Source organism: Siphateles boraxobius, unplaced genomic scaffold (assembly GCF_051911475.1).
Source record: "Siphateles boraxobius isolate OS27281-9 unplaced genomic scaffold, OSU_SipBor_1 16, whole genome shotgun sequence".
Taxonomy (NCBI): domain Eukaryota; kingdom Metazoa; phylum Chordata; class Actinopteri; order Cypriniformes; family Leuciscidae; genus Siphateles; species Siphateles boraxobius.
The window spans coordinates 20,952,492-20,979,706 of record NW_027508766.1 but is presented as its reverse complement, the minus strand read 5'-3'; the positions used below and the strand labels follow the sequence as shown (position 1 = coordinate 20,979,706).

Sequence of the window (27,215 nt, the reverse complement as noted above, 5' to 3'; positions counted from 1 at the left end):
CTTGTGGCTCAGTGACACACCTGTGAAAAGCTCATTATGCAGGCTCATTAAGCAGGTCTTTTGTCTTCACAGGTGTGAATCAGACCATTATACATGAATCACACCCATTTCGCATATTGCCTTTCCAAACAAAAAGTGTTTTACTAAATTTAAATCAATGTATTGTTTTATGTGAATGATTTGGAAGGATGATTTTCAGATCATTTTGAAGCAAAAATCCTAGGCGAGAACATCCATTAGTCAAAAGTCTTGTGGACACATATTTAGTATGTGGCCTTATTTCAGAGACTTTAAGTTTTAGTTTTTTCAATAACCATGCATAAACAATATTCTCTCAAAAATACAAACATGTACATACATCTTGCTAACATATTATGGTAGCCCTGTTTGTGCTATATAGAGTGAATTTACACCTTTGCCATTAACATGTTTATAAATAACTGAAAAAAGCACAAATGTTAGAGCATGTCAGAACACCTCCAGGACCCCAAAAACACATAGGACCCCAGAGGGTTAAGCACCAACACTTCAAAAGAAATATATTTTAAACTAGATTTTTTAGTGGTTTTGAAAATATTACTATAAATTACAGCAACACCTCCCCCTTTGCCTTTCAGGCGAGGTTCATGTTTATAACAGTAATCATGAGGGGTGGACTCATTTAAAGTAATGTAATCGTCTGGTTTTAGCCAGGTTTCTGTCATACACAGCCCATCTAGGTTATGATCTGAAATCATATCATTAACTATGAGTGCTTTTGAAGTAAGGGATCGAATATTCAGCAACCCAAGCTTTATCGTTTGCTCATCTGTATTATATCTATTTTTTATTTGTTGAATATCATTACATTTTTAACCTTAGATCGGTTTGGACGTTTTTTGGATTTCCAAATTCGGGGAACAGACACAGTCTCTATATGATGATATCTAGGTGAAAGAGCCTCTATGTGATGGGATTTATCTGACCTTGGCGACGCGAGGCCGCTAGCAGGCGGTCGGTTTAGCCAGTTTGTCTGCTTCCTGACCTGAGCCCCAGATTGTCATGTTTTGTCTCTAAGACTATGAGCCAAATTACTAGAGAGAAGAGCAGCACCATCCCAGGAGGGATGAATGCCATCTCTTTTCAACAGGTCAGGTTTGCCCCAAAAACTTTTCCAATTGTCTATGAATTCTATATTATTTTGCGGACACCACTTAGACAGCCAGCCATTGCGTGATGACAATCTGCTAACTATCTCATCACTCCTTCGAACAGGAAGGGGGCCAGAGCAAATTACAGTGCCTGACATCGTACTTGCGAGTTCAAACACCTCTTTAATATTAATTTTGGTGATCTCCGACTGGCGGAGTCGAACATCATTAGTGCCGACGTGAATAACAATCTTAGAGAATTTACAATTAGCATTAGCCAGCACTTTTAAATTTGCTTTGATGTCAGGCGCTCTGGCTCCCGGCAAACATGTGACTATGTTGGCTGGTGTCCCTATTTTCACGTTCCGTGTAATAGAATCGCCAATTACCAGGGCACAATCAACAGAATTCTCAGTGGGTGTTTCACTGAGTGGGGCAAATCGATTGGTTGTGGTAATCGGAACGGAAGAGTGGTTTTTTGATCCGTGACTAGAGCGATCCCTCACTGTCACCCATCTGCCTGGCTGCACAGGCAATAATTCAGCCGGAACCGAATCATGTAAAGAGTTCACTATGCTAGGCGCATCCAAAGTAGAATCTAAAGCTCTAGCACACCTACTATCCTCAATTAAAGTTTGGATGCGTGTTTCTAATTCTGAAATCTTCTCCGTTCTTGATTGCTAACTGTCTAAAAATGCTCATTTTACAAAGTCAATGAAATGTTGGTCCTTTAGCTACAAAAGCTTTTATTATGGACTACTTTGAGTAGTTTAATCTTATAAACAAAGGGAAATTAATGTTCATGGCCAGAAAATTAATATTTCTTGGAGTTTATTAGAAGTGATAACTTTTATTGGGAAGTTGATAAGTTAATCTTACGGCCGTTTGCTGGACAAACAGCTTGTTCGATAACTAAATTAATTCCATTTAAGGTGATCTCATATAATCGATCTGTGATAAGACTATTGATATATTAATGACGAACCATAACCCATTATGGTGATCATTCATATATACAATCGATCTATTTTCAGCTTCGATAGTTTAACTGTAATATGCAATATAGTAATCATTCATGATTAATTATTAAAATTCCCTATATATCATTTGAGCTAATGTTAATGCATTCAATGTAAGACTCATTGTTGCTACAAAAGAAAAGGAGAAAAAGCAGATTTAAACCAATCACAATGTTGAATACAGATTTTAAAATGTTAGCAAAAGTTTTAGCCAACAGATTGAAAGAGGTAATGCCAACCATAATCAAAACAAATCAAGTATATGGAGTGAAAGGGAAGGATATAGCAGACACAACAATAAGTATAATAGATAAAATAAGGTATATGAAAGAAAAAAATAAGGATGGATATATTATTAGTTTGGATTTTGAAAAGGCCTTTGACAGAGTAGAACATGATTATTTATTTGAGATTTTAAGTGGGTATGGGTTTGGGGAAAGTTTTATCAAATGGATTAAAATTTTATATAAAGGAGCAATAACAAGAGTAAAATGTAATGGGGTTTTAACAGAATGTTTTAAATTAACTAGGTCAATAAGACAAGGATGTCCGCTATCAGCACTTTTATATTCACTAGTTGCAGAACCTTTGGGATTAGCTGTTAAAAGAGATAAAGAAGTAAGAGGGATAACATTGAAGAGAGTGGGGAAAACGAAGACATATTTCAATATGCAGACGATAACACAATAATGGTTAAAAATATAAATTCATGTTTTCTTCATGAATGGTCTAACCTTTTAAATAGCCCAATTTTGGCTGTAGTTTTCGCTTACGGCCATACCACCTTGGACACGCCCGATCTCGTCTGATCTCGGAAGCTAAGCAGGGTCGGGCCTGGTTATTACTTGGATGGGAGACCGCCTGGGAATACCAGTTGCTGTATGCTTTTTTGATTTAAAAAAAGAGTCCCTGAGCTTCTTCAAAAAGCCTGAAAAAGTCTCTGAGATTCTTCAGAAAGCCTGAAAGAGTTTAAGTTTTTTTTAAAAATTCTTCTTATTTTCTTCATAAATGGTCTAACCTTTTAAATAGCCCAATTTTGGCAGCAGTTTTCGCATAGAGCCATAACACCTTGGGCACACCCGATAGCAAACAGGAAGTGAGTTGGTAGTTTGTAGTGTGCAGTATGTTTTGGAGTTAGGAGTCGTTTTTTTTTTTTTTTTTGGAGGGGTGTATTGTTTTTTAAACCCCAAACAGTCTTCTTTACTGTTTGGGTTTTTTGAGACCAACAAAAAGATGGATTTAACGGACAAAGAACATGGACCTGTAAAACGACATGAGAAGGGATTTACGGAACCAGGATATGTTGCAGAAATGGCTGAAAGGAATATAAATGAAGGAAATGGAGAAACAATAATGAAACATGGGTGATGGTGGTTTCAAGGAGAAAACAAGAAGGGGAAAAAAGGGACAAGAACAGAAAGGAGATCTACAAGTAACTGAAGGTACGGGAATTGAGAAAGAGGTTGGAGGAAATATAAATGATTTATCTCAACGACAACAAATGATAAAGAAGTTAAGCAAACAAACAAGGTATCAGAGGGAATACAAGAAAGAAGCAACATTAACAATAACTGTTAAAGATATAGAAAATATAACAATAATAATGATAATTAAAGCAGTTGAAGAGATGTTGGAATTGGAAAACTAATCGGACTGAGATGAAAGACTAAAAATGAGTCTGAAATGACTATGGAAAGTGAGATAGACTGTGATTTTTGAACGGAATGATGATTAACGGACAAGAATGCGAGATAAGGAAATGTGTGCAACGGAAAGAATGGTATCTTTCTTGAGTCTGCCCAGCTACATAGAAGATGAGGAAATCAGTCAAAAACTGATCAATTGGAGTGTAACTCCCATTCTGCCTCTAAGGAGGAGATATCATCCGGGGACAACGGTGGCGGACGGAACACGGTTTTTGAGGGTTAAGTTTCCACAAATGGTGAGGTCTTTACCCTATAACACGAGTTTCATGACTGAAGAAGGAGTGCAGTACTTCAGAGTGATTCACGACAATCAAGTGAAGATGTGCAGGATTTGTGCAAGTCCGGAGCATGAAAAAAAGGACTGTCCTCAATTCAAATGCAGAAACTGTCTTGAGCAGGGGCATTATGCGCCAGACTGTAAAGTCCCGCGGTGCCAACACTGCCAAAAGATAATGTTAAGATGCAGATGCGAAATGGACGACGAGGAAAATGAAGATACAGGAATGGAAATACAAGAGGTGATGGGAGTTACAACAATTGAAAGATTAAATGACTCACAAAGGCAGACACAAGGAGAGGAAGATAAACAAGATGATGAGGAAGAGGAGAACATCAACATAGATGAGAATAAAGAAAAGAATGAGGATGGAGACTATGTGGACACTACTGAGCCGGACTTAGAAAATGGAGAAGAAAAGGAAAAAGCTGAGGATAAAGGAAATAAAGACACTGACCAAGGTAAGAGGAGTAGACAATGAGGGGGAAAATAGTGGAATGGAAAACAAAGGAAAAGAAAGACTGAATAGAGATGTAAAAGCAAAAAAAAGGTGGAATAAACATTCAACAGGTTCTTAAAAAGCAGAAGATACGAAGAGGGAAGCTAAAGGAAAGACTGGAGAGGACGAAAGCTGACATGAAATATAAGTAAGATATACTTTCTTGAAAGACAATGAAACAGATTGAATGGTGGTTTTGGTTTTATCCAATCTTTTATCTAATGAGAGATATAAGTATTGTATCACTGAAAGTTAGAGGATTATCCAAATGTCAAAAGTTTGAAAGATTAACACTGCGTGAAAAGAGCTGTAATCGGGCATGTAAAACTCCTGAGTACTCCTGTGTACTCCACAAATAAACGTGTGTGTACGGGAGTTTGCTGTCCCGTCACGCAATCCCGAATACTCCTGGATATGTACCAAGTTTGGGGCACAGCAGGGAGCCACTATGGGCCATCAGTTACCATGGTGAATAATCCCCCGGTCGGGGTCAATGCAAGGGAATATTAGCATTTCACACCTTTGGGACAGAAGGCAGTGGCCTCCTTCAATTGGTCAGAGGTCTTACATAGGATTGGCTGCTCAATGCTTTGTCCCTCCTCTAAACCCCCACACTATTGGTCCAGTTTATGGCCTCATTTGGGTTTATTATTACTCATTATTAATATTTATTATCATTGGTGTTCATGGTTATAATGTCAAGACAATCAGATAGACAAAGTTGAGTTTGTTATTTTTATTATTTGTAAATGACACTGGGCACATGACATATATATATATACACACAGTCAAAATTCTATAAATAAAAATACATTAGCACAGAATACACTTTACTTTATAATACACTAACCCTAATATAATACTAATAATATTCATACAATATATAACCCCATATAATATATAAGGCCTGTGTATAATATATAGAAAACAATATAATATACAAATACTTTAGAATAAATAAATAGTACAATATATAAATAATACAATTTATAAATAGATAACAATATGGAATTGTATAGAATATATAAATGCAGTATATATATAGAAAAATATATAGAATTATATATAATACAATCTATAAATAATACTTTATAATATAAATAATACTATATATAAAAAAACAACAGAATATTCAAATTATACTATAGAATAATATTTAGATGCGTAATACTAAAATAATTCACAGGCCAGCTTCTGTGGTCTCCACCGCGACTCGATCTGCACCAACTCGTGCATGATGAGTTCCCAAGTACTTCTGGTCTGCTTCCAGTCTTTTTTGTAGCACCCCACACAGCGCAGACAAAACTGTACTACGGGTTGGAGGCCGAACAACCCACACTGACTTTCCCTCCAAGATAGCATCCTCCTCTTCAGACATGTGGTCAACTGTTGTAGTCTTCCAGATAGCTGCCTCTTCCTCTTGTCTGGAGAACGCCAGTCCTGCTGCTCAGCAGCTGCAAAATAGGAGGGAAAAAAGTAATTAAACCACTGAAAATATCAAATTGGTTGGGATGGGAGCCTCTCCCAGGCTGAGTCTTTTACTGAGATTTATATTTATTTACACTTACTCTTCTTTTTCTTTGCCTCATGCGCACAATGATCCTGCTGTCCTCCATCTTGTCTTTGTTCTCATCTTGGGCCATACTGTAACCCCTTCTAACAGTTTCAAAATACGTCTTGCAGGATGCTAGAGAGAGGAAGATAGTGAGGGGGGAGAATGTGTTTATTTATAACTAACTAATCTATACAGTTAAATAGTTGTAGCCTTTGGACATTCTCTTGTGACTTACCTTTAACAACAGCAGGATCTACGTCCAGTACAGCCATGGAGACGCCATTATAAAGATAGGTTGTGACCTCGAGGTTGTGGAGGGAGGATAGACTGTGGAGCAGTAATTAAAGAAGGTTGATTAAAAATATAATTTAGAAGAAAGGACTGTTATGAAACAATAGTTTTAAAGATATACCTTGTCTGTGGGTCATATTTGTGTATGTTGTTTTCCCCATTGTGCAATCTCCGTACAGCTTCCTGTAAACATCCAACATAGTATGAGGGTTCAATTCAAATACATTAATAAATAAAGCACACGAAGTTAAGCGGACACCGCCAAATGTTTGTGACGGTCAGAAAATAACTTACCGCAACAGAATTATTCCCAGCTCTCTTTAATTTCTTTGAAGCAGGCTCCTCTTTTGCCTCTTTGAGCTCATTGATGTCAGCCTCCATCTTATCCAACCTCTTGTCCATCGTCTCCAGCTTTTCAAATATCCTCTTCAAACTTGAATTTACCATATACACCAGTCTGTTTTCGTTCGGACTCGGAGTTTGAATAGCCACATTGTCCCGACGTAAAGGAGTAACATCTCTACTCTGCTCTCCGTAAAACTCCAGCGATCTTTTGCAAGCCATCTTGAGGAGCAGAGGACACCCAGATACAAACTGCTTTTCAGGGTCTACAGTCTTTGTTGTAGATTGACACAATGTAAAGCACTTATCAGCCCACCTTTCCTGAATACTAATGAGGGGGGCAGCGGAATAGTCCCAGTCCCAAAACAAATTAGCATTTACAAAGCCAAGCCATCAACTAACAGCATGTGGTCAGACAAGTTCCTGTTTTCGGGCCTTTGCGGGCATTTACAGGTACGCATAACAAAGTTCCAAAGATCCCTGCCAAACAGCACATTTAGCGGGCGTATTCATTGTCTGAATTCTCTCGTATACACCCCTTTTGACGCAGTGTAATGTGTCTAACCAAAAAATGTGATGTGTAATGTTTACAAGAAACGAAATGGGAAGATAAAATAAGTGATGAAATCAGAAAATTATGGAACGGAGAAATATATAGTAATTGTGATATGGAAAGGAAGAGAGGGGTAGCTATTTTAAAGGGTAACTTAACCCTAAACCAACTTTTTTTAGTTAATGATCTGTAAGAATGGGGCTTTATTAGTACTGTTCATTGATTCGAGTAACTTTTTTGTGTATAAAGTGTTTTAATTCTACAATATATGGTGTAAAAACGTCAGAGTGCTGCCCTCTTCAGGTTGAACGGTGGCTACTGCAGTTGAATTTTCCTATTGAATGTTTGGGGTGGTTTGTGACGTAAGGGGTTGTTGGTGAGGTGGGCAAGTTCCATACAGACAGATGCGTCTCACGTGCATGCCCCCCTCCGCTGGGCTCTGCCCACTTTTCCAGCATTTTTCAAATATTGCCAGTGGGTGGAGTCAGGCTATGACAAGGGGTTTAGTTACCATTTAATAAGAAAAGGGATATTTGAAGAAGTAGATATAGAATATAAAGAATATAATGGTTTTAATAAAATGAAACTACGGATACAGAATTCTACATTTAAACACAGGATACATGTATGTACAGTAAACAGTAAAACTAATGAGACAGACGAATAACGAACAGGAGTGAGAGAGAGAGATTGGAGAGAGAGAGAGAGAGAGAGAGAGAGAGAGAGAGAGACAGAGGGGGAGAGAGAGAAAGAGAGTAAGAGGATGAGAAAGTGAAACTAACGGTCAGGATGAGAGAGATCACCGGGGTGATCGCAGCATGGCAAAAATCACAGAAAACGTAACCCTTAGAGAGACAACAAGAAATCACATCAATCAAATCAAATCAATAACCTTTACTTGCGTATGGTTCTCTTTGTGTTGCTGAGGAACGCAGAGTCGTGTGCGTGTTTGTCCTTCGGCGCTATAGGCTTGTTCTCTCGTGTCTTCCGGGGCGAGCAGACTCGCGGGAATTTTTAAAGGTTCACCGAACGTGAAGCTGCCAAGGAAATAGTTCAGAGTTCATCTCCCTCCCAGTGAGGTGAAAATGAAAATAAAACTTAGTAAAGAAAGGAAAAGAAAAGAAACGTGGTGTAAAGCTCCCTAAGGAGCCATGGGACCGGAAACCTCTCACAGGAAAAGTGCTCTCTGAGAAACTTCTGTGTCAGTCTCTTATGGAGAGGAGGGGTTCACGCCTGCTTCGCGTATGTGAACCAATCATCTTAGAGCATCTCGAGCGGGAAAAGTTATTCTTTGTCTTGTCAGGATAATTTATGATGGTATAACATTTTGTCATTTCTAGCCAGAAAGATTGTACACACAGAACAATACATTTTACTGTAATATCCTATGTATGACTTGTTTAGTCTAAACAAGACGGTCAAACAGGTACCAAGAATGGCCGGAAAGAGTAGAAGAAACATAAAGTTACATTCATATGCAGAATTACACACATTTAATGTTCACTCACACGACTATAAAGCCATAATACCGACTACCATGACCTAGGAAAGATCAAATTCATGTTTATACATTTCTTAAGTGGTTATACTTATAGAAAATATAAGATTGCAGAGTCTATTCATCTTTCTTTATCAGAATTCAAGTGGGAGCTGTGATTCCCTTGGAATTCCTTTTGGGGGTCATAAAGTTGTATGACCTAGCAAGAGGGAGAGTTACAGAAGGTGATCCTGTTAGGTAATCTTTCTTTAGAAATACACTTAAGATTCGAAGTAACAGACCAGTCTCCAATTACACCCATAGAATAAGACAAAACTAATTAGATATGCATGCATACAGGAAGGTCAGATATGATTCTGTGTTGTATACATTAAGGACATTTCTATCCTAAGTTGCACACAAAGGACGTTTGTGTGCGGGTATGTGTGGCGTGTGTGTGTGGGTATCCTTATGGTCAGCAGCATCTGTCCATCCGTGGTGTGTACCACGTGAGGGTTTCGAGAACAACGGGGACCTGTTTCTTGATTGCGCAATGCGTCATAAACGGAGTTAATCAATGACCTGCTGACAGACATTGGGGCACCATATCACATGATTCAAGGTTTTGTGAATTAAACATATATGTGTTCATATTTGTTCAGTAGTGAAAGGAGAACAATCAGGATTCGGTCAGTCGTACAGCTCCCCCTTTTCGTCGGATGATGTCCCTGTGTGGACATCATTGGACGACAATCATCGCAATGTGAATCTGGCAGGTGAATCCTGATGGTCATGTAGCAGGTGGACCATGGTAGTAGGATAGCAGGTGGAACCTGATGGTAGGATAGCAGGTGGATCATGATGGTAGGATGGCAGGTGGATCTTAAAGTTGAGGATTCAGCTCGATGAGGTTCGGTGTAGTCTCTGACTTGGCACCCCCTTTCCGGGGATTCTTTCTGAGACCTTTAGGCACGGCTTTCGTGAGCTCGGCTGTGTCGCATCTGGTTGAGTCTTCTGTACAGAATGAAGGCCACACATAGTGTCAGGGGGTGGCTGATTACCTTTAGAGATGCACAGCGCAATGTCGGCTGAGGTCCAGGCTCGGACTGCAGATGAAGTGTTCAGAACGGGCAGTTGAGACAGTGCTTGGATGGCTGTGTTTGACCGGAGCAATGTAAATGAATTGGGACCCCCTTTCCTCGATCGAGAGTTCCAGTTCTGGATCGAAGGTGAAGTTGTAGTTCTTGAAGGACGGGAGTTCCAGTGCTGTCTGGTATGCTTTGCTCGGAAGATGGTACAATGCCAGATCATTCAGGTGGAATATGGGACCTTTCGGGGCTTGAATCCACATACTCTGGTTGAGCGAGGTGACACAGGTGTCAGTGTCATTCTGGTCGTAAGTGAGTGCAGCTGTGCGCCCAGGAGTGTTAAAGTGCCACCTGTCACTTACAATCTCTGCTTGGGTCTCGATGACTTGAGTGCGAGGCTTAGCTTCGGCAGGGCAGTGGGTGTCGCTGATCTGCAGCCCTCAGATTCCGTCAGTGTTGTCTCTGAGGAAGGGTTTGTTAGGGCAGAGATAGTGAATGTCTTTGGTCAATGTGCACACGTGCGGATTTGGAGCTAAGGACAGCTTTGTTTAGCTGTCATTGAAGTCAACCACGTCCGGCGTGCGGATCTTGATGTGAGTGTTACTTTTCAAAATCTGACATCGACAATGTTCTTGAGCCGGTAGATTCGGCTTGACTCTATGATGGGCAAGTTCAGGAGCAAAACCCACTTCTCTCTGCTTGGGGTCGACGCAGAGTGGAATGGCGCTACCCAGAGAGTAGGCAAGGTGCATTTGTAGATGGTCAGCTGGCGTGGTTGTAGCGGAAACCAGCACATTTAGCACAAGGCTTAAGGGTATCATGTACGGTGGGATTCTACCCATGGCGGGGCTGTCATTTGAGGAGTTAACCTCTCACAGCATGTCTGTTATCAGGGCTGTAACCAGCTGAGTTTGGGCAAAGTCATTCTAGAAGACAGTAAACAGCGGTTTCATGCAGTTCATGGTCTGATTCAGGAGGACGCTGTGAATGTTGAGAATGACCATGTTCTTCTCAATGTCTTGCCGATGGTTTGGAAAGATGCACTCTGCGTGGTGAGTTGCTCTTTTAGCTGTGAAAGTTCAGTCTGGATTTCAACCACATGCCATTTCGCAGTGGCTATTATGTTTGCTGTGTGGACACTTGGCATACGAGTGTCGAACAGAGTTCTGGCGGCAGCTACGGCTCCGAGCAACGCTCCCAGGAACCGTTTGGAGTGTTAGTTGGTGCTTAGGAGTTCTGATTGTGTAAAAGTCACTTTCCCAAGTTGGTTGGACATGTGTTCGACCTTGGCCTTGGCATGAGAGAGGAAGTCCTCTGTCCATCGGGCACTTGCCCAGCCGTATTGGGCTACGTGTAGTGTGCTCCTGTAGGCCTTGTGGGGCTGGATGAGTCGAACATGCGCTTGATGGGTGTAGGTCCTGCAGTCGGTGATCAGGAGTCTCAGTTGTTATCTCGGTGGCAGCTCTCCTCTGGATGGCTGACAGCACGGCATGGCAAACCACAGCAGCAACCTGGTACAGACAACAGGGAGAGAGAGAAAGAAAGGGGGGGGAAAGCCAGTGAGGGTTGTCTTTGGTTGGATAGGGCAGTCTTTTTATTCCATGGGTGGCAACTAGGTTTAGCTTGCCTTGGCCCGTGTTTTGCCACATCTTGCTGCTGGCATGTCGCTTGCTTCAGTGTATTGTCAGTGGCTCTGGTGCTGTGGTTTGCAGCGAATGATGCGTCATGGACGTACATTGGCCTTAACCCCCCTTTGCGCCTTTGCATTACACGTCTTTGCGTTGTGGTGTCAGACGGTGCACACATAGAATGTAGCTCTGTGCACGCAGCATGTGCTTGGAGTCATGCAGTGTTCTGAGTAACTGGTTGTCAGTGAGTGTAGACGGCATTCAAGGGTTGGTTGGAGGGGTCTGAGAGGTGGTGAAGGTGAAGCAAAGTCTTTATTGTGTCAGAAGCCCGCATGTTCGTTATGTTTGTCTTTGTAAACAGCGGAGCTAGCGTAAACTGCTCTGAGGTAGACAGTTTAGTTTGTAAAGTTCTTATGCTGTGTGTAATCACTTCAAACTTCAGGGTGGGTGGGCGGGTTTGAAGTGACCACAGCTAGTCGTTTAGTGTGCCAGGCTTGGTGAGGGTATGGGTTTGGTCATGTAGCTGCAGGTCAGTCATGACCTTTGGGCAGCAGGTGTCAAAGTCTTTAGTGAGCTGTAAGGTAGCGGATTCGAACCTACAGTTGGTGTTGAGTCTGTGTCTTCATGGCTGGCTGTGGGAGTTTCCGTGAACTCTGTGACTTGAAAGTCTGGTTTTGCTGGAGTTCCCGTGACCTTTGTAACCTGACCGTCTGGCTGTGACTGGAGGGGGGTCAAGTTCTCGTACTTGAGCCCAGACTTTGAGCTGTTTCAAGTCCAGTAACGCTTCAAGGCGATCTAGAAGGTCTCTGCCGCTGAGGAACAGGTCCAGGAATAAGTGTCCATATTTGAGATGAACACTGGATGGAATAGACTCAAAGGACCAATTGTCAGTTGAATGTGAGCTAATTGTTAAAGCCTGATGTCATTTTGGCTGTATGACTGCATGTTCAGTTCACAAGTTTGACGTGTAAGAGTTCGATCTTGTCTCTTAGCTTGAAATTGGAGTCTTTTTGAAAAGTTGAGATGAGATCACTGTAAGATGTGATGCTGTGTGTTCCCTGCTCACTTCCTTTTCCAACGTGATGTTCAGGAGGAGTTACCGGCCCACCCCCTTTTCGACCAGGTTGCCCAGGAATGTTGTCATTGGGGCAGGTGTGACGATCAATGGGTGGTTAGGAACGGTTTTGTGTGGCTGTCTGCGGGTGCAGATAGCCAAAACAGCATTTTCTGGTACCTTGGGATAGTGGTACTTGATATGAGGAAGTGTGCTGTCTCATTCAGGGTGTGCAGCTGTCATATGTGGTGCTTGGGTGATGCTGTCACCTTGTGATGTGACAGTTAGCTCTGTGGTCGTTGGCTGACGAGCAGTGTTCGGGGTGCCTGTTTCAGGTCTTACGCTTAGACATAGGACGTCTGGCTCGTCCCTCTTGCTTCTCTTGTGAGATCACATGTGCAGAAGCTCTTTCAGCACCTTCAGGATCTCTGCCGTCTCTGACGTGGCTGCACTGTTTTTTATCTGATGTGTGCTCAGACTTGGGCTTACCAGTGGCACGTTGAGAGGGGTTCTGATGCCGGCTTTCTGGGCTTGATGCTCCGGACAATGGGGATCGGCTATTTATGGGTCGCCGGCTGGCTTCCCAGGTGGCTCCATCCCTTGGGTTGTTGGATGGGTGTTCCCGGTCCCAAAATCTTTCAGAGCGCCCGCTCTGGTGCTTCGGACGAGAACCATTACGGTTGTGCTGCCCTCTGCTGGCTTGGAACTGTCTTGACTCTCTGTACAAAGGTCTGTGGTGTTGTGGGGCGCCCTCTAGAGTCAGCTCTGAATAGTGTTCGGAGACAGGGAAGATGGTGTGGTTTTTTACAGTCTTTTTGGACACAGTCTTTTGCTTGACAAAAGCTTTGTGGGCCAAGTCTCGTAGCTGTTGGGCAGACATGGTCCGTGAACAGGCCAGGTGATGACTCACTGTGGGATGCAGATTTCGGAGAAACAGAGTTCTGAAGTTGAAATCCTCTCCCATACCTGGCTCGTTCGGTGCTCCGAAGTAGGCTTGTCGGAATCGGTCGTAGTAGGTCTGTGGGGTTTCAAGTCTTGTCTGCTTGAGGTCCATGGCGATGATGAGCCCTTGGTCTGATTCTAGATCAGAGAATGCTCGGATCAAAGCTTGTCGCAGCTGCTGGTAGTCAGTTTTGACAGTCTTTGTTTGACGGTCTAGGAAGCTATGCACATCACCGCTGGACGTGATTCTTAACAGATACAAATTGTCCCAAGCTGTCAAGTTGGCGACAGTTTGCAAGTGAAAGCCAATGTCCTGTAGATAAGAGTGAATGTCATCACCTCCTGCAGGGTCTGGATTGAACGAAGCGATGTTTCTGGCCAGCTTGTCGAGTTCTTTGGGGGACATGCTGTGGTTAGCGGCAGGGGTTGTCTGGAAGCTGGCAGGTGACAACTTGAGCAATGGGTTTTTAACCCCCCTTTCAGCTTTGAGTTTGTAGGTTGAAAGGTACGGACCGGCTGGTTAGGGGAAACTTTGTGGTGTGCGTTTCCCCTTCCTGGTCATTCTGCAGTCTATAAGAGTGTTTCAGCTCTCTGTGAACAATGTCAAGTTCGTTTTTTAGATTGTGTCTCTGCTGAGTAAGCTCATGGATTTTAGCTCGGGCTGCGTGCAAGTGGTTTTTGCAGGCCTTGGCTTTAGCGCCACTTTCTTTGAGTTCAGTCTCTGCTCTCTCTAGGAGGGCTTCATTTTGTTGGAGTTTTGCCTCGAGTTCCACTCTGGCTTCTCTTTCCAACTGTTCTCGGTGGTCTGTGTCGAGGCGAAGATCTTGCAGGGCATTTTGAAGTCTTTCCACTTCTTTCTGTAGCTCTGGATCTGTGTCGTCCTCTTTCTAGCGCTGGTTATGGGTCTCGAGGAGGAGCTGATCAAGACGACTCTGGGTTCGGGCCTGGTCCTTCCGGGCCTCCTCCGCTTGAAGCAGAAGCGCTGCTGTTTGCTGCTCCAGGTCGATGTTACTCCGTTCGCTGAGCCTTGCATGGGCGACGAGGTTGTGTGCGATGCCTCCGACGATTCTGGCCCAGTCTTTGTAGTTGTAGCTCTGGGTTGGATGCAGGGCTATCAGCTTGTCCAGCTCGGTGTCCAGCTGCGTTTGGCTCAGATGCTGCAGGTCACTGGCGTCCTTGGGCAGGAAGGGGGTCGTCATTGCTTTCGACCATGACTGTAGGACAGGAACATACTGGCTCACTGTGGGCAAGAGGAACACAACACATACAAACAAAGAGACCAATGCAAGTTCGTTCTAAGCTTAACAAGCTATACTCATACGGGCTATGCCGTTCATGAGAATTTTGGGGCTAACTGATGTAAACAGTTAGCGGAGCCAATTAACTTGGGTCGACGAAGGACCCAAACTAGAGATTACTAGAGAACAGGCAGTAGCCTAGCCGGTCACGTGATGACACCGGCTGCGTAATTGTCACTCTATTCTATTATTAAGCTTCCTTGGTGGCTCTCACAGGTTACTGTCTCTAAGTGAAATGAAAGAAACAAATCACAACAGAACACAGAGATAGAAGAGGTCAGAGTGAAAGGAAACAATGAAAATGAATAGGTCTGAAATGAACTGGAATAAATACTAACACTGGAAATGTTAGGGAGAATAAGGAGGCCTAAGCCTACTACCGCTGATAGGGTTTAAGATAGGGCCTACGGGTGAGAGGGGTTGTCGGGATAGCAACCTAAGAAGGTGTGGCTCAGAGAAGAGATGGGCCAAACACTTAAAATATCCAGGAGATATCTAGTATTTTGTGGTTCATAGTAGGTGGAATGGGTTTTATTAAATTTAGTTTACCTGCGGTGAATTGAGTCCACTCCGGTGAGAACCAGTGGCATGGTCAACCTCCCTGGCGCTTCCCAAACACTCAACCGCGGTGTCCTCGGTCCTCCGTTACTCTGTGTCGCGTTGCGCCCTCCAAAACAGCCTTTGTGACTTTAAGCACAACTCGGCAACGCCAAGATGTCAACCGCCAGACAACACTACAAAATTGGGCTGTTCCCCAGAACCCTCCCGGAGGAGCGGCCTCTTTTTAGGCCCCGGTTTAGGTACTGGTCCCAGAAATTGCCTTTTTTTGTTGGCTGGACTGGTTGACTACCTTTGGAGTGCTAAATCGCTGATGTCAGCACTGCGGGCCGCAACGACGGACAGAGATAAAAGAAACCGAGATTCACGCACAGCCAGTGTTGGTAACGCTGGTCGGACAACCCTGCTGGCCAGAACACCACCAGAGATGACTTCAAATCACCAAGGGAGTACTACAATAGATACACAAAAGGATGAACAAGGGAAGCTTAAAGTGAATTAAGGCTTGTTTGTTTAAACCAAATTGAGTTATTATATAGGTTTTACTAAATAATAATAAAAAGAGGGAATTATGATAATGTTGGTAATTATCAAAATAACCTAACCCAAAAGAGAGGAAAAATAATAAAAATCAAAATATGAAGAGAAAGGATTGAAACACAGTAGAGGAAGCAGGCCGCAGTAGTGGGTTTTCACCATAAGGGGGCGTATTCCTTCTCAGTGCTTAGCCTGGGTAAACAGAACACTTGATTCAAATTCAAAATTCAAAACTTGTTTAAATCTAAAATTTAAAACAAACAGGAAAGAATTAAAAGGGAAATCAGAATGATATCCTATAATAGCTAATAACACCGTAAAGTATCATTAATAACTATAAAATAATCAAAAAGGGGAAGATGAGATAGATGCACACAATTCAAAACAGAGTGAAAGGAGGAAAAGCGTGATACCGACTTAGTGAGGAAGGCCACAGGGTTCCTCCACATGGATATTAGTGGCTGACAGGCAAACACGACGTAAATTTAAAAACCAAATTAAATTTGGTTTAAAACCAAATTAAAATAAGTGTGAAAGGAGATTGAGAAATCAGAGTTAACTTTTAAAAAACAATTAACGACAACAGTAAATGATCGTCAATAACTATAAAATAGTCAAAAGAGAAAAGTAGAAATAGGCAATTCAAACAGAATTGGACAGAGAGACAAGGAGAGTTGAGTGAGCCGACTTAGAAAGTGGTGGCCACTAGGTGGAGGACTTATAAGTGGGCTCTCTCTGGCTGTGCTGGGATTTAGTTTAAGTTTTAATTCAAATCTTGTTTTGAACCAAACTCAAAGTAAATGTACCAGTCAAAAGCAGAAAAATTTGTCTAACACAAAATAATATTCGCACGAGCAAAGCTGTAAATATAAATAATTATTGAGAATTTAGACAGGCTAATTCACAGGGTAATGAATTTAGCAGTAAAGAGAGCATTATCTGAAACGACATGGCGTAATTGCGCTCATGCAGGCTGAAGTCAGAAGGCGGGGCGTAATTCGAGACTTCTAAACACTTAAAGGACGCCCTCTGGTGTTTAGCAAGCGGAGTTACAACCGACTTTAATGTGATTCAAACTAAGAGCTTTCAGCTCGCGTTGTGCGCTGATTTCCTGCAATAAATCACAAATAAACAAGCAGATCTCTGTGGATCTTTCAGTGCTGTACTGCACAAGGGCGTGAAACAGGATTTTTTCGCTGTGAAAACACTCAGATGTGAAACAACAGGACTTTCCGTCTGTTGTTACTCACATAAACATTTTTATGTATTAGATTTACATTTAAATGTATCAGATATTTAATTGGGTAGCTAAACCAATTTTGACCAGTAGTTTACCGTTTTCGTTGAATATCACTGAGTTAACCACGAATTCAATAACGACATTATGTAAGGTCTTTTACCACTGAAGAGAGGAAACTCGCTCTCGATCAGATTTTCGTCTTGCTCTGAAAAAGAGATTCTCGTCTTAATCAGGCGTTTAAATAACATTAACATGTACCAGCTGCAAAGAGTTTGCTTCGTATTTACAGGGACAGGTATAATATTATGAACTGCAGTTTAATTTAGCAATTAACAGTTTTCACATGTTAAACATATTTCACAGAGTCAATTTGCTTAACTGAGATCGGCTTCGTGACGATCAGTTCTTCAGTGGGTTCGCGTTGCGCGACTTTCACTGGAGCGCGGAAAAAAAAAAACACAATATACTCATAGATTGAAACTGAATTTGCTCATAAAACAAAGTTTGAAATGCCTCGCGTTCTCCACCAAAACTGTAGCGACAATGAGTCTTACATTAAATTAGCTCAAATTATATATATAGGGAATTTAATAATTAATCATGAATGATTAACCCTCAGGGGTCTGAGGGGTTTTCTGGGTCCTGGAGGTGTTCTGACATACTCTGACATTTGTGCTTTTTTCAGTTATTTATAAACATGTTAATGGCGAAGGTGTAAATTCACTCTATATAGCACAAACGGGGCTACCGTAATATGTGAGCAACATGTATGCACATGTTTGTATTTTTTAGAGAATAATGTTTATGCGTGGTTATTGAAAAAACTAAAACTTAAAGTGTCTGAAATAAGGCCACAAAACACATACTAAATATGTGTCCACAAGACTTTTGACTAATGGGCATTTTTGCATAGAGTTTTTGCTTCAAAATGATCTGAAAATCATCCTGCCTAATCATTTACAGAAAACAATACATTGATTAAAATTTTATAAGACACTTTTTGTTTGGAAAGGCAATATGCGTGGAGGCGTGTTCACACCTGAGAAGACAAAGGCCAGATAATGTGCCGCATGATGAGCTGCATATTAATTAGCCCTTTCACACAGGTGTGTCACAGGGTCCCAAAGAACGCAAGGACAAAAGAAATTATCTATATATATACATATTTTACAATTAGAAATTGTAACCAATTACAAATAGGTTACAATTACAACAACAATTACAATTTTAACAATATTTCAAGTGTATTCTTTCTTTGTAAAAAGTATATATTTTATCATACGTATTAAAAAAGGTAAGGATTCATTATTTTGAATATTGGAACAAACACTATAATACCATCTTAGTTGATAATTCAATATAACTACTTTATTTTTGACAAAACATCATATAGTATATATATAGTATAACATGAGCAGAAATTGGTGAACAAAAGCATACCTATTTAATGTGACAGTAGTCTTTTTTTTACAGTCAAAACTTTATAATCTATCCAAAACTAATCACAAAATCTTGTCAAAACATTCATATTTAGTCTGTAACATATTGTGTATGATATATTAGCATATACATGTTAATTCGCAGTTTGTTTCTTATACAGACATTTTATTTCAACATATTTCAGTCTATTTTTACTCATCTAAGTAGGCCTTAGCAATATAGTTTGGATGTGTTCATGTAAATTTAATAACATGTTTACTAATGTAGATGCGAGAGTGAATGAACGGCACAGACACGCGCTGTATAACTGTAGTAAACAAAGTGGCGATACCAGCTCACTTTTTTCCTTATCAGTGCAAAAGAGACTAAAATTACTCTGTTGATTTTGATCTTACAGGTATCTTTGATCTTGAGGTATAATGAGCTGGAAAGAAAAAGACTGACATCTCTCTCTTTTCATACAGATTACATAAACTGAGAATATTTGTTTTTTATATAAATTACTTCATTTAAAAGAAGAGAATTTCAGCTTCATAAAGAGAAATCTCTCGTATCTCTGTGACAAGTATTGACAGAGTTGCAGTTCATTTTTCGGACGCATTTCAGAATGGACCTCACTGACGAGAGAAGGTAAAACGCGCATCATGTTTATTTTTCTTTATTTGACAAAAAGCACAACACTTTGTTTTTATTGTGAGTACCCACAAAAAATTAGACACTTAACAGGATGTAATGATGTACAGCACTTATATGTAAGATCAAAATAAACAGAGTAATTTGAGTCACTTTTGCACTAATAAGGAAAAAAGTGAGCTGGTATCGCCCGCGATACCGCCGACCCCAGAGGGTTAATATATTGCACATTACATTTAAATTATCGAAGCTGAAAATAGATCGATTGTATATATGAATGATCACCATAAGGGTTATGGTTCGTCATTAATATATCAATAGTCTTATTACAGATCGATTATATGAGATAACCTTAAATGGAATTAATTTAGTTATCGAACAATCTGTTTGTCCAGCAAACGGCCGTAAGATTAACTCATCAACTTCCCAACAAAAGTTATCATTTCTTATAAACTCCAAGAAATATAAATTTTCTGGCCATGAACATTAATTTTCCTGTGTTTATAAAATTAAACTACTCAACGTAGTAAATAATAAAGCTTTTTGTAGCTAAAGGATCGAACATTTCATTGACTTTGTAAAAATGAGCATTTTAGACAGAAAGCAATCAAGAATATGGTTTTAATAAAATGAAACTACGGATACAGAATTCTACATTTAAACCCGGGATACATGTATGTACAGTAAACAGTAAAACTAACGAGACAAATGAATAACAACGGGAGTGAGAGAGAGAGAGATTGAGTGTGAGAGAGAGAGAGAGAGAGAGAGAGAGATAGAGAGGGAGAGAGAGAGAGTAAGAGGATGAGAAAGTGAAACTAACGGTCAGGATGAGAGAGATCACCGGGGTGATCGCAGCATGGCGAAAATCACAGACAACGTAACCCTTAGAGAGTCAACAAGAAATCACATCAATCAAATCAAATCAATAACCTATACTTGCGTATGGTTCTCTTTGTGTTGCTGAGGAACGCAGAGTCGTATGCGTGTTTGTCCTTCGGCGCTATAGGCTTGTTCTCTCGTGTCTTCCGGGGCGAGCAGACTCGCGGGAAGTTTTAAAGGTTCACCGAACGTGAAGTTACCAAGGAAATAGTTCAGAGTTCATCTCCCTCGAGAGGGAGAGGCGAAAATGAGACTGAAACTTAGTAAAGACAGGAAAAACAGAGATGAGAGCTCACACTCCCATCTTCTTCCGTTGAGCGCAGCTTGCGTGTTTCCTTTAAGAGCCGCAGGGATTTCAAAGAGTCCTTTTAAAGTTGAAGTTGCAGGCTGTTCATTTCACTGAAAATAGGAAAGGTCCGAAGACGAAAATAAAGAAAAGACTTAAAGAAAAGAAAATGGAAACGGAGGAAAACTCCCTAATGGGAGTCATGGGTCTTCTCTCTGGAAACGTAAGTGCTCTCTAGTGCTCAGTGAGAAACTTCTCTGTCAGTCTTTTATGGAGAGGAGGGGTTCACGCCTGCTTCGCGTACGTGAACCAATTATCTTAGAGTATCTCGAGCGGGAAAAGTTCTTCTTTGTCCTGTCAGGATAATTTATGATGGTATGAAATTTTGTCATTTCTACCCAGAAAGATTGTACACACAGAACAATATATTTTACTGTAATATCCTATGTATGACTTGTTTAGTCAAAACAAGACGGTCAAACAGGTACCAAGAATGGCCGGAAAGAGTAGAAGAAACATAAAGTTACATTCATATGCAGAATTACACCCATTTAATGTTCACTCGCATGACTATAAAGCCATAATACCGGCTACCATGACCTAGGAAAGATCAAATTCATGTTTATATATTTCTTAAGTGTTTATACTTATAGAAAATATAAGATTTCAGAGTCTGTTCCTCTTTCTTTATCAGAATTCAAGTAGGAGCTGTGATTCCCTTGGAATTCCTTTTGGGGGTCATAAAGTTTTATGACCTAGCAAGAGGGAGAGTTACAGAAGATGATCCTGTTAGGTAATCTTTCTTTAGAAATAGACTTAAGATTCGAAGTTACAGACCAGTCTCCAATTACATCTATAGAATAAGACAAAACTAATTAGATATGCATGCATACAGGAAGGTCAGATACAATTCTGTGTTATATACATTAAGGAGATTTCTATCCTAAGTTGCACACAAAGGACGTTTGTGTGCGGGTATGTGTGGCGTGTGTGTGTGGGGGTATCCTTAGGGTATACTGTCTATCCGTGGAGTGCACCACGAGGGTTTAGTTCGCAAATGGTTGTCTTCAAGACAAAGGGTAGTTTTGTGTCTAAATCCACTTATCAGTCTACGGAGACATAATAATTGATGGGGGGGGGGGGGGGGGGGTAACTAGCTCGAGACCCTGAATGGATCAGTTCTTATTCTTTGTGACTGAACACAAATTGCAAGCAGTGTAAGGATTTGAGAACAACGGGGACCTGTTTCTTGATTGCCCAATGCGTCATGAATGAAGTTAATCAATGACCTGCTGGCAGACATTGGGGCACCATATCACATGATTCAAGGTTTTGTGAATTAAACATATATGTGTTCATATTTGTTCAGTAGTGAAAGGAGAACAATCAGGATTCGGTCAGTCGCTACAACACAGAACGATTAAGTGCTACCAACTCAATTGGTTGATTCCTAAATGATGTTGAGAGCCTTTTGGGTAGGAATGAGGGGTTAGGCCACAATGTCACCATTGTTCCATCCGCATTCCAACGCATACAGGACGTATTGGTTGACAGTGCGTGGAGGTCACCAACACGTTTGGCTGACGTTATTGCCAAAAGGAATAGAGTCTTTATTGAAAGCCACTTCAGGTCACAATGCTCCATTGGCTCAAATGGGTGTTGTGCAAGTGTTCTTAAAACCAGACTGAGGTCCCATGCGGGTACTCTAACAGTTGGAGCAGGGCACCTTTCAGAAAGCGGGTGATTAGAATATGTGACCCTAGTGATTGACCATTTACTTTTACATGCTGGGTAGAAATTGCAGCCACATATACCTTTAGGGTAGAGGGAGCCCTGATATTGTCTAGCAGGGACTGCAGAAAACATAACACCATTGGCACAGGGCAGTGGTCTGGGACCAAACTTCTTGGTGTACACCAATCAGTGAAAAGCTTCCACCTGCAAGCATAGATATTCCTGGTGGAAGGTGCTCTAGAATTCAGGATTGTGTTTTGCACCTTAACATCACAAGACTTCAACAGTAATTCTGGCTCTTCAGCGGCCAGACACAGAGCTGTAACCGATCTGGGTTTGGGTGCCAAATCTGCCCCTGCAACTGAAGGAGCAGGTCCTGGCTCCTGGGTAGGCTCCAGGGCTCCCCATTGAGAAGCCTGCATAACATTGAAAACCAATGTGTCCCTGGTCAGTTCGGTGCCACTAGGAGCATCCTGTGGTTCCCTTGAAGAATTCTGTGGAGAGTTGGCAGAATTAAGGGGTTCGGGGGAAAGGCATAGAGTAGAAGATTTGGCCAGGCATGTGCTAACACATCCTGATCCAACGGGCTGGACTTCTCTGTCCAGAAGAACCACAGGGGGCAGTGGGTCGAGGTCTCTGAGGCAAACAGGTCCACCTGTGCTCTGCCAAATCATCGCCAAATCATCTGAACAACTTCTGGATTGAGTCTCCATTCTCCTGGCAAAGGTCTGTGGCGAGACAAGAAGTCTGCCACCACATTCGACACTCCCAGTATATGCATCGCCCTGACGCTTGCGAATCGAGGGAAGGCCCATGTCAGGAGGTCTTGTGCTGCCCTCAAGGACTGAATGGACCTCGTGCCGCCTTGATGGTTGATATGATATACCACCAATGTATTGTCCGCTCTGATGAGAATATGCCGATTCTTTAGGGCCGGCGCAAAATGCTTCAGAGCTAATTGCACTGCTCCAGGGTATTTATGTCTTTTGTGGCTTGCTCGGGTTTCCATAATCCCCTGATCTTCCTGTGCTGCCACACTGCCCCCCAGCCACTTAGTGAAGCATCTGTCTGTGTTATCTCCCGGCGAGAGGGAATCACACCCAGAGCTACTCCTTTCGTCAGGAATGACCTCCTTTTCCATTGTTTCAAGGTAAGAAGGCATCGTTCTGTAACTTTGACCAGCCTGCTCCTGTGCCATGTGGGGTTCAGGTGAAGCCTGTTTACCCATCTCTGATAAGGGCGCAGCGAAAGTAGGGCCAGTGGTATCAATGCAGCTGCTGCTGCTGCTAGCATGCCCATCAATCTGAGGACCGCTCTGAATGGCAGCTTGATCTGTTTCCGAAAACGCTGGAGTAAGAGCAATGCTGTCCACCCTCTGAGGTGATGGGAATGCTTTCATTGATCTCGAGTCTAGAGTGATGCCTATGAATTTCACCGACTGACATGGGATCAACTGACTCTTGCTGAAATTCACCCTGAGACCCAACTGAGTGACATGGGCAATCAGCAGATTTGTGTGTTCTGTTGCCTGCCCTTGAGATGGAGCACAGATGAGCCAGTCGTCCAGATAAGGGAGCACCTGTACCCCCCTGGCTTGCATTGGGGACAACGCTGGCGCTACGCACCTGGTGAAAACCTGAGGAGACAGGGACAGCCCAAATGGTAGGTGTTATGAACGCCTTGAGCGGTTGGAGGCTCCCATTGACAGAGGAAACAGTTGGTCAGGGTTAACAGTGCTTTTATTGCGGTGCATGGTGACAGTCACTCAGAATTGGTAGGAAGGAATACAGAAAAAACAAAAAGAAACAAAACTTAGATGCAACCAAATATATATATCTGCACAAACATAATGTCAAAGCAAGCTATGTCAAAAACATAACCTGACCTGTATGGGCAAATGCACTACATAAGTAGTACTTTCCCAGAGTCTCCAGTTGCAAACTCACTAACTGTCCATGGTCTGCCAAGACCTCTCCTTCACCTCCTATCTCTGAACTATCCTACTAACTTTGTGGAGTCATTTTATAGGCCTGGCTCCTCCTACTCTGGAACATACCACCTAGAAGGTAACACATTTCACACACTTTACAGGAATACATAATAATAAAGAAAACAAAAACAATAACAAAAGTAATAAATACAAATAAACATGCATTTAATAAAATCATATCCACAAATATATATACTATATATATATATTATATATATATATATATTCAAAGAAAACCCATAACTCAAGAATCTATGAGAATAAACTCTCCGGTGACGTCACTCACATGAACGCGCCACAAGTTGACGCGGACGAAAGACCTATAAATAGACCAGATGTCGAACCGAACAGATTTGGCCAACGACTCATCAAAACGTGGTAAGCATCATCTATGTCTCTTCCACTTTATTCAATAAAATATGTAAATCAAATACTCTCGGTGGTGATTTATTTCCGTATGAGAAAAGACACTTCTATTAGCATACTCATATGCACTCGTATTACGGTTGCTAGTGGTCATAACTCAGATAAAACTACATACAGACCATCATACAACAAGTTTACTACACAATGATATCGAATGTTACACAGGGCAATGCATACATAAATATATGTCGGCTAACAGATTGTAATACGTGACGCCGATGTATGCGCGTAACGTGCATGTGTATGTGTATGTGTAGTCCATGCACAGTCGCAGGCTTACCCTGTGACATTTCCTCCCCCTTCCCCAGACACCACTCGGGGTGTCCTGGAGAGGAAATCTGCGGTGCAGTTTTCCGAGCCAGTCCGATAGACAACCTCAAAGTCGAATGGCTGTAGAGCCAGGAACCACCGTGTTATACGGGCATTCGTGTCTTTCATTCGGCCCAGCCAAACCAGTAACCGATTATCAGTCTCTAATTTAAACCTCCTACCCATGAGGTAGTACCTGAAAGAGTCCAAGGTCCATTTGACCGCCAGGCATTCCTTCTCTACGTTTGAATACCGTGTCTCTCGTGGAAGGAGTTTCCTGCTGATAAAAGCAATGGGTCTCAAGTGTCCTTGCTCTCCCTGCAAAAGTACAGCCCCAAGACCAAATTGTAAAGCATCAGTCTGCACTGTAAAAATTTGGTCAAACTCCGGGCTACGGCTACGGCTTTTTCAGAAAAGTTCGGGATAAACCGTCTATACCACCCCACCAAGCCAAGGAACGACCTTACTTGCTTCTTGGTTACAGGCCGCTCAGCCTGTTTAATGGCCTCAATCTTCCCAACCTGAGGGCGTATGACTCCATGCCCCAGCACATGACCAAGATAGCAGGTCTCTGCCTTAGCTATCGTGCACTTGTCTGAGCGAATAGTAAGACCAGCATTCTTTATTCGAGTTAACACCTCCTTGAGATGTATTAAATGACCCTGCCATGTCCTACTGTAGATAATAATGTCATCCAAGTATGCCGCTGCGTACTTCTCAGTTCCCCTAAGGATCTGATCGATCATCCTCTGAAAAGTCGCAGGAGCCCCATGTAGCCCGAAAGGAAGCACGCGGAATTGATAGTGCCCAAACGGAGTCTTGAACGCTGTAAACTCTTTACTGTCTGGACTTAAGGGCACTTGCCAATAGCCTTTGCACAGATCAAGAGTTGTGAGGTACTGTGCACTGCCAAGCTTTTCAATTAAATCGTCCACTCTGGGCATAGGGTAAGGATCAAATTTGCTCACCGAATTGAGTTTTCTGAAGTCCAAACAGAACCTTAGGGACCCATCTTTTTTTGGCACCAGCCCAATGGGGTTGTTCCACTCACTGACTGATGGTTCTATGACCTCTAGTTTCTGCATAATTTCCAACTCTTGCTTCATGATGGGCAACAGCCTTTCTGGAACTCTGTACACTGGTTGTCGGATCGGTTTCACATCCTTCAAATAAATGTGATGTTGTACCAGATCTGTCTTCCCAGGTGTGTCCTGGAACAGCTGCTCAGGTATACAATTTTGCAACTGACTTCTTTGTTCCACTGTCAAATGCTGAAGATTTAAAGGGTACTCACTTCCACCAACAGGCAAGAACTGCTCCTCTACTTCGTCCTCTTCCTGTACTGCCCTCACCAAGAGCTCCTTCACCTCCGCTCTTACTGGTTCTGGCTGTGCAGACGGAATGTGCCACTTCTTCAACATATTGACGTGAAAAGTCTGCAAAGGTTTATTTCTGGATGGCATTTCTATTTCATACGTTACTGGACCAACTTTCTTCGTCACTTGGCATGGGCCTTGCCATTTGGCCAACAGTCTGTTCTCTGATTTTGCAAGTAACAATAACACTTGCTCTCCTGCTTGGAAAGTTCGGGACCTGGCCTTCTGGTCATACCATATCTTCTGTTTCACTTGTGACTCTTGCACACTCTCTCGTGCCCGGGTGGATGCCAGTTGCAACTTCTCTCTCATTTTGAGGATGTATGAAAGAATGTTCTTTTTGGTAGGCTTGTCACTGACACTGGCTTCCCAACTGTCTCTCAAAACATCCAATGGACCCTGGATCTGGTGAGCAAACAGTAATTCAACAGGAGGAAGCCCGGTGGATGCTTGAGGAACTTCACGGTAAGCAAACAAAAGGTAAGGCAGCCATTTGTCCCAGTCTTTTCCATTTTCAGACACAAACTTCTTCAACATGCCTTTTAAGGTCTGATTAAATCTTTCTACCAGACCATCAGTCTGGGGGTGATACGGAGTAGTCAGTACTCTCTTAATACCCAGTAACTGATAGACTTGTTTTAGGGTACGACTCATAAAATTGGGGCCTTGGTCAGTCAAAACTACTTTAGGAATGCCTACATGTGAGAAGAAGTTTAGCAGTGCAGCTGCAATCTGTTTTGCAGCAACGTCTCTTAAAGGGTAGGCCTCGGGGTATCTGGTTGCATAATCACAAACCACCAGGATAAAACGGTTCCCTTTCTGACTTCTCTCCACAGGTCCAACAATGTCCACCCCTATCCTCTCAAAAGGTGTATCTATTGCAGGTATCGGAATAAGAGGTGCCTTTGCAGGTGTCCTACCAACTGCTAACTGACACTCAGGATA

At 42.1% G+C, this 27,215-nt stretch overlaps 1 non-coding gene across 1 annotated transcript; it reads left to right on the top strand.

Moving 5' to 3' along the window:
• Positions 1-2,916: 2,916 nt before the first annotated feature.
• On the top strand, positions 2,917-3,035 carry LOC143739426 (5S ribosomal RNA). The gene has a single exon (XR_013204194.1). It is a non-coding gene; the product is annotated as a 5S ribosomal RNA (ribosomal RNA).
• Positions 3,036-27,215: the final 24,180 nt, after the last annotated feature.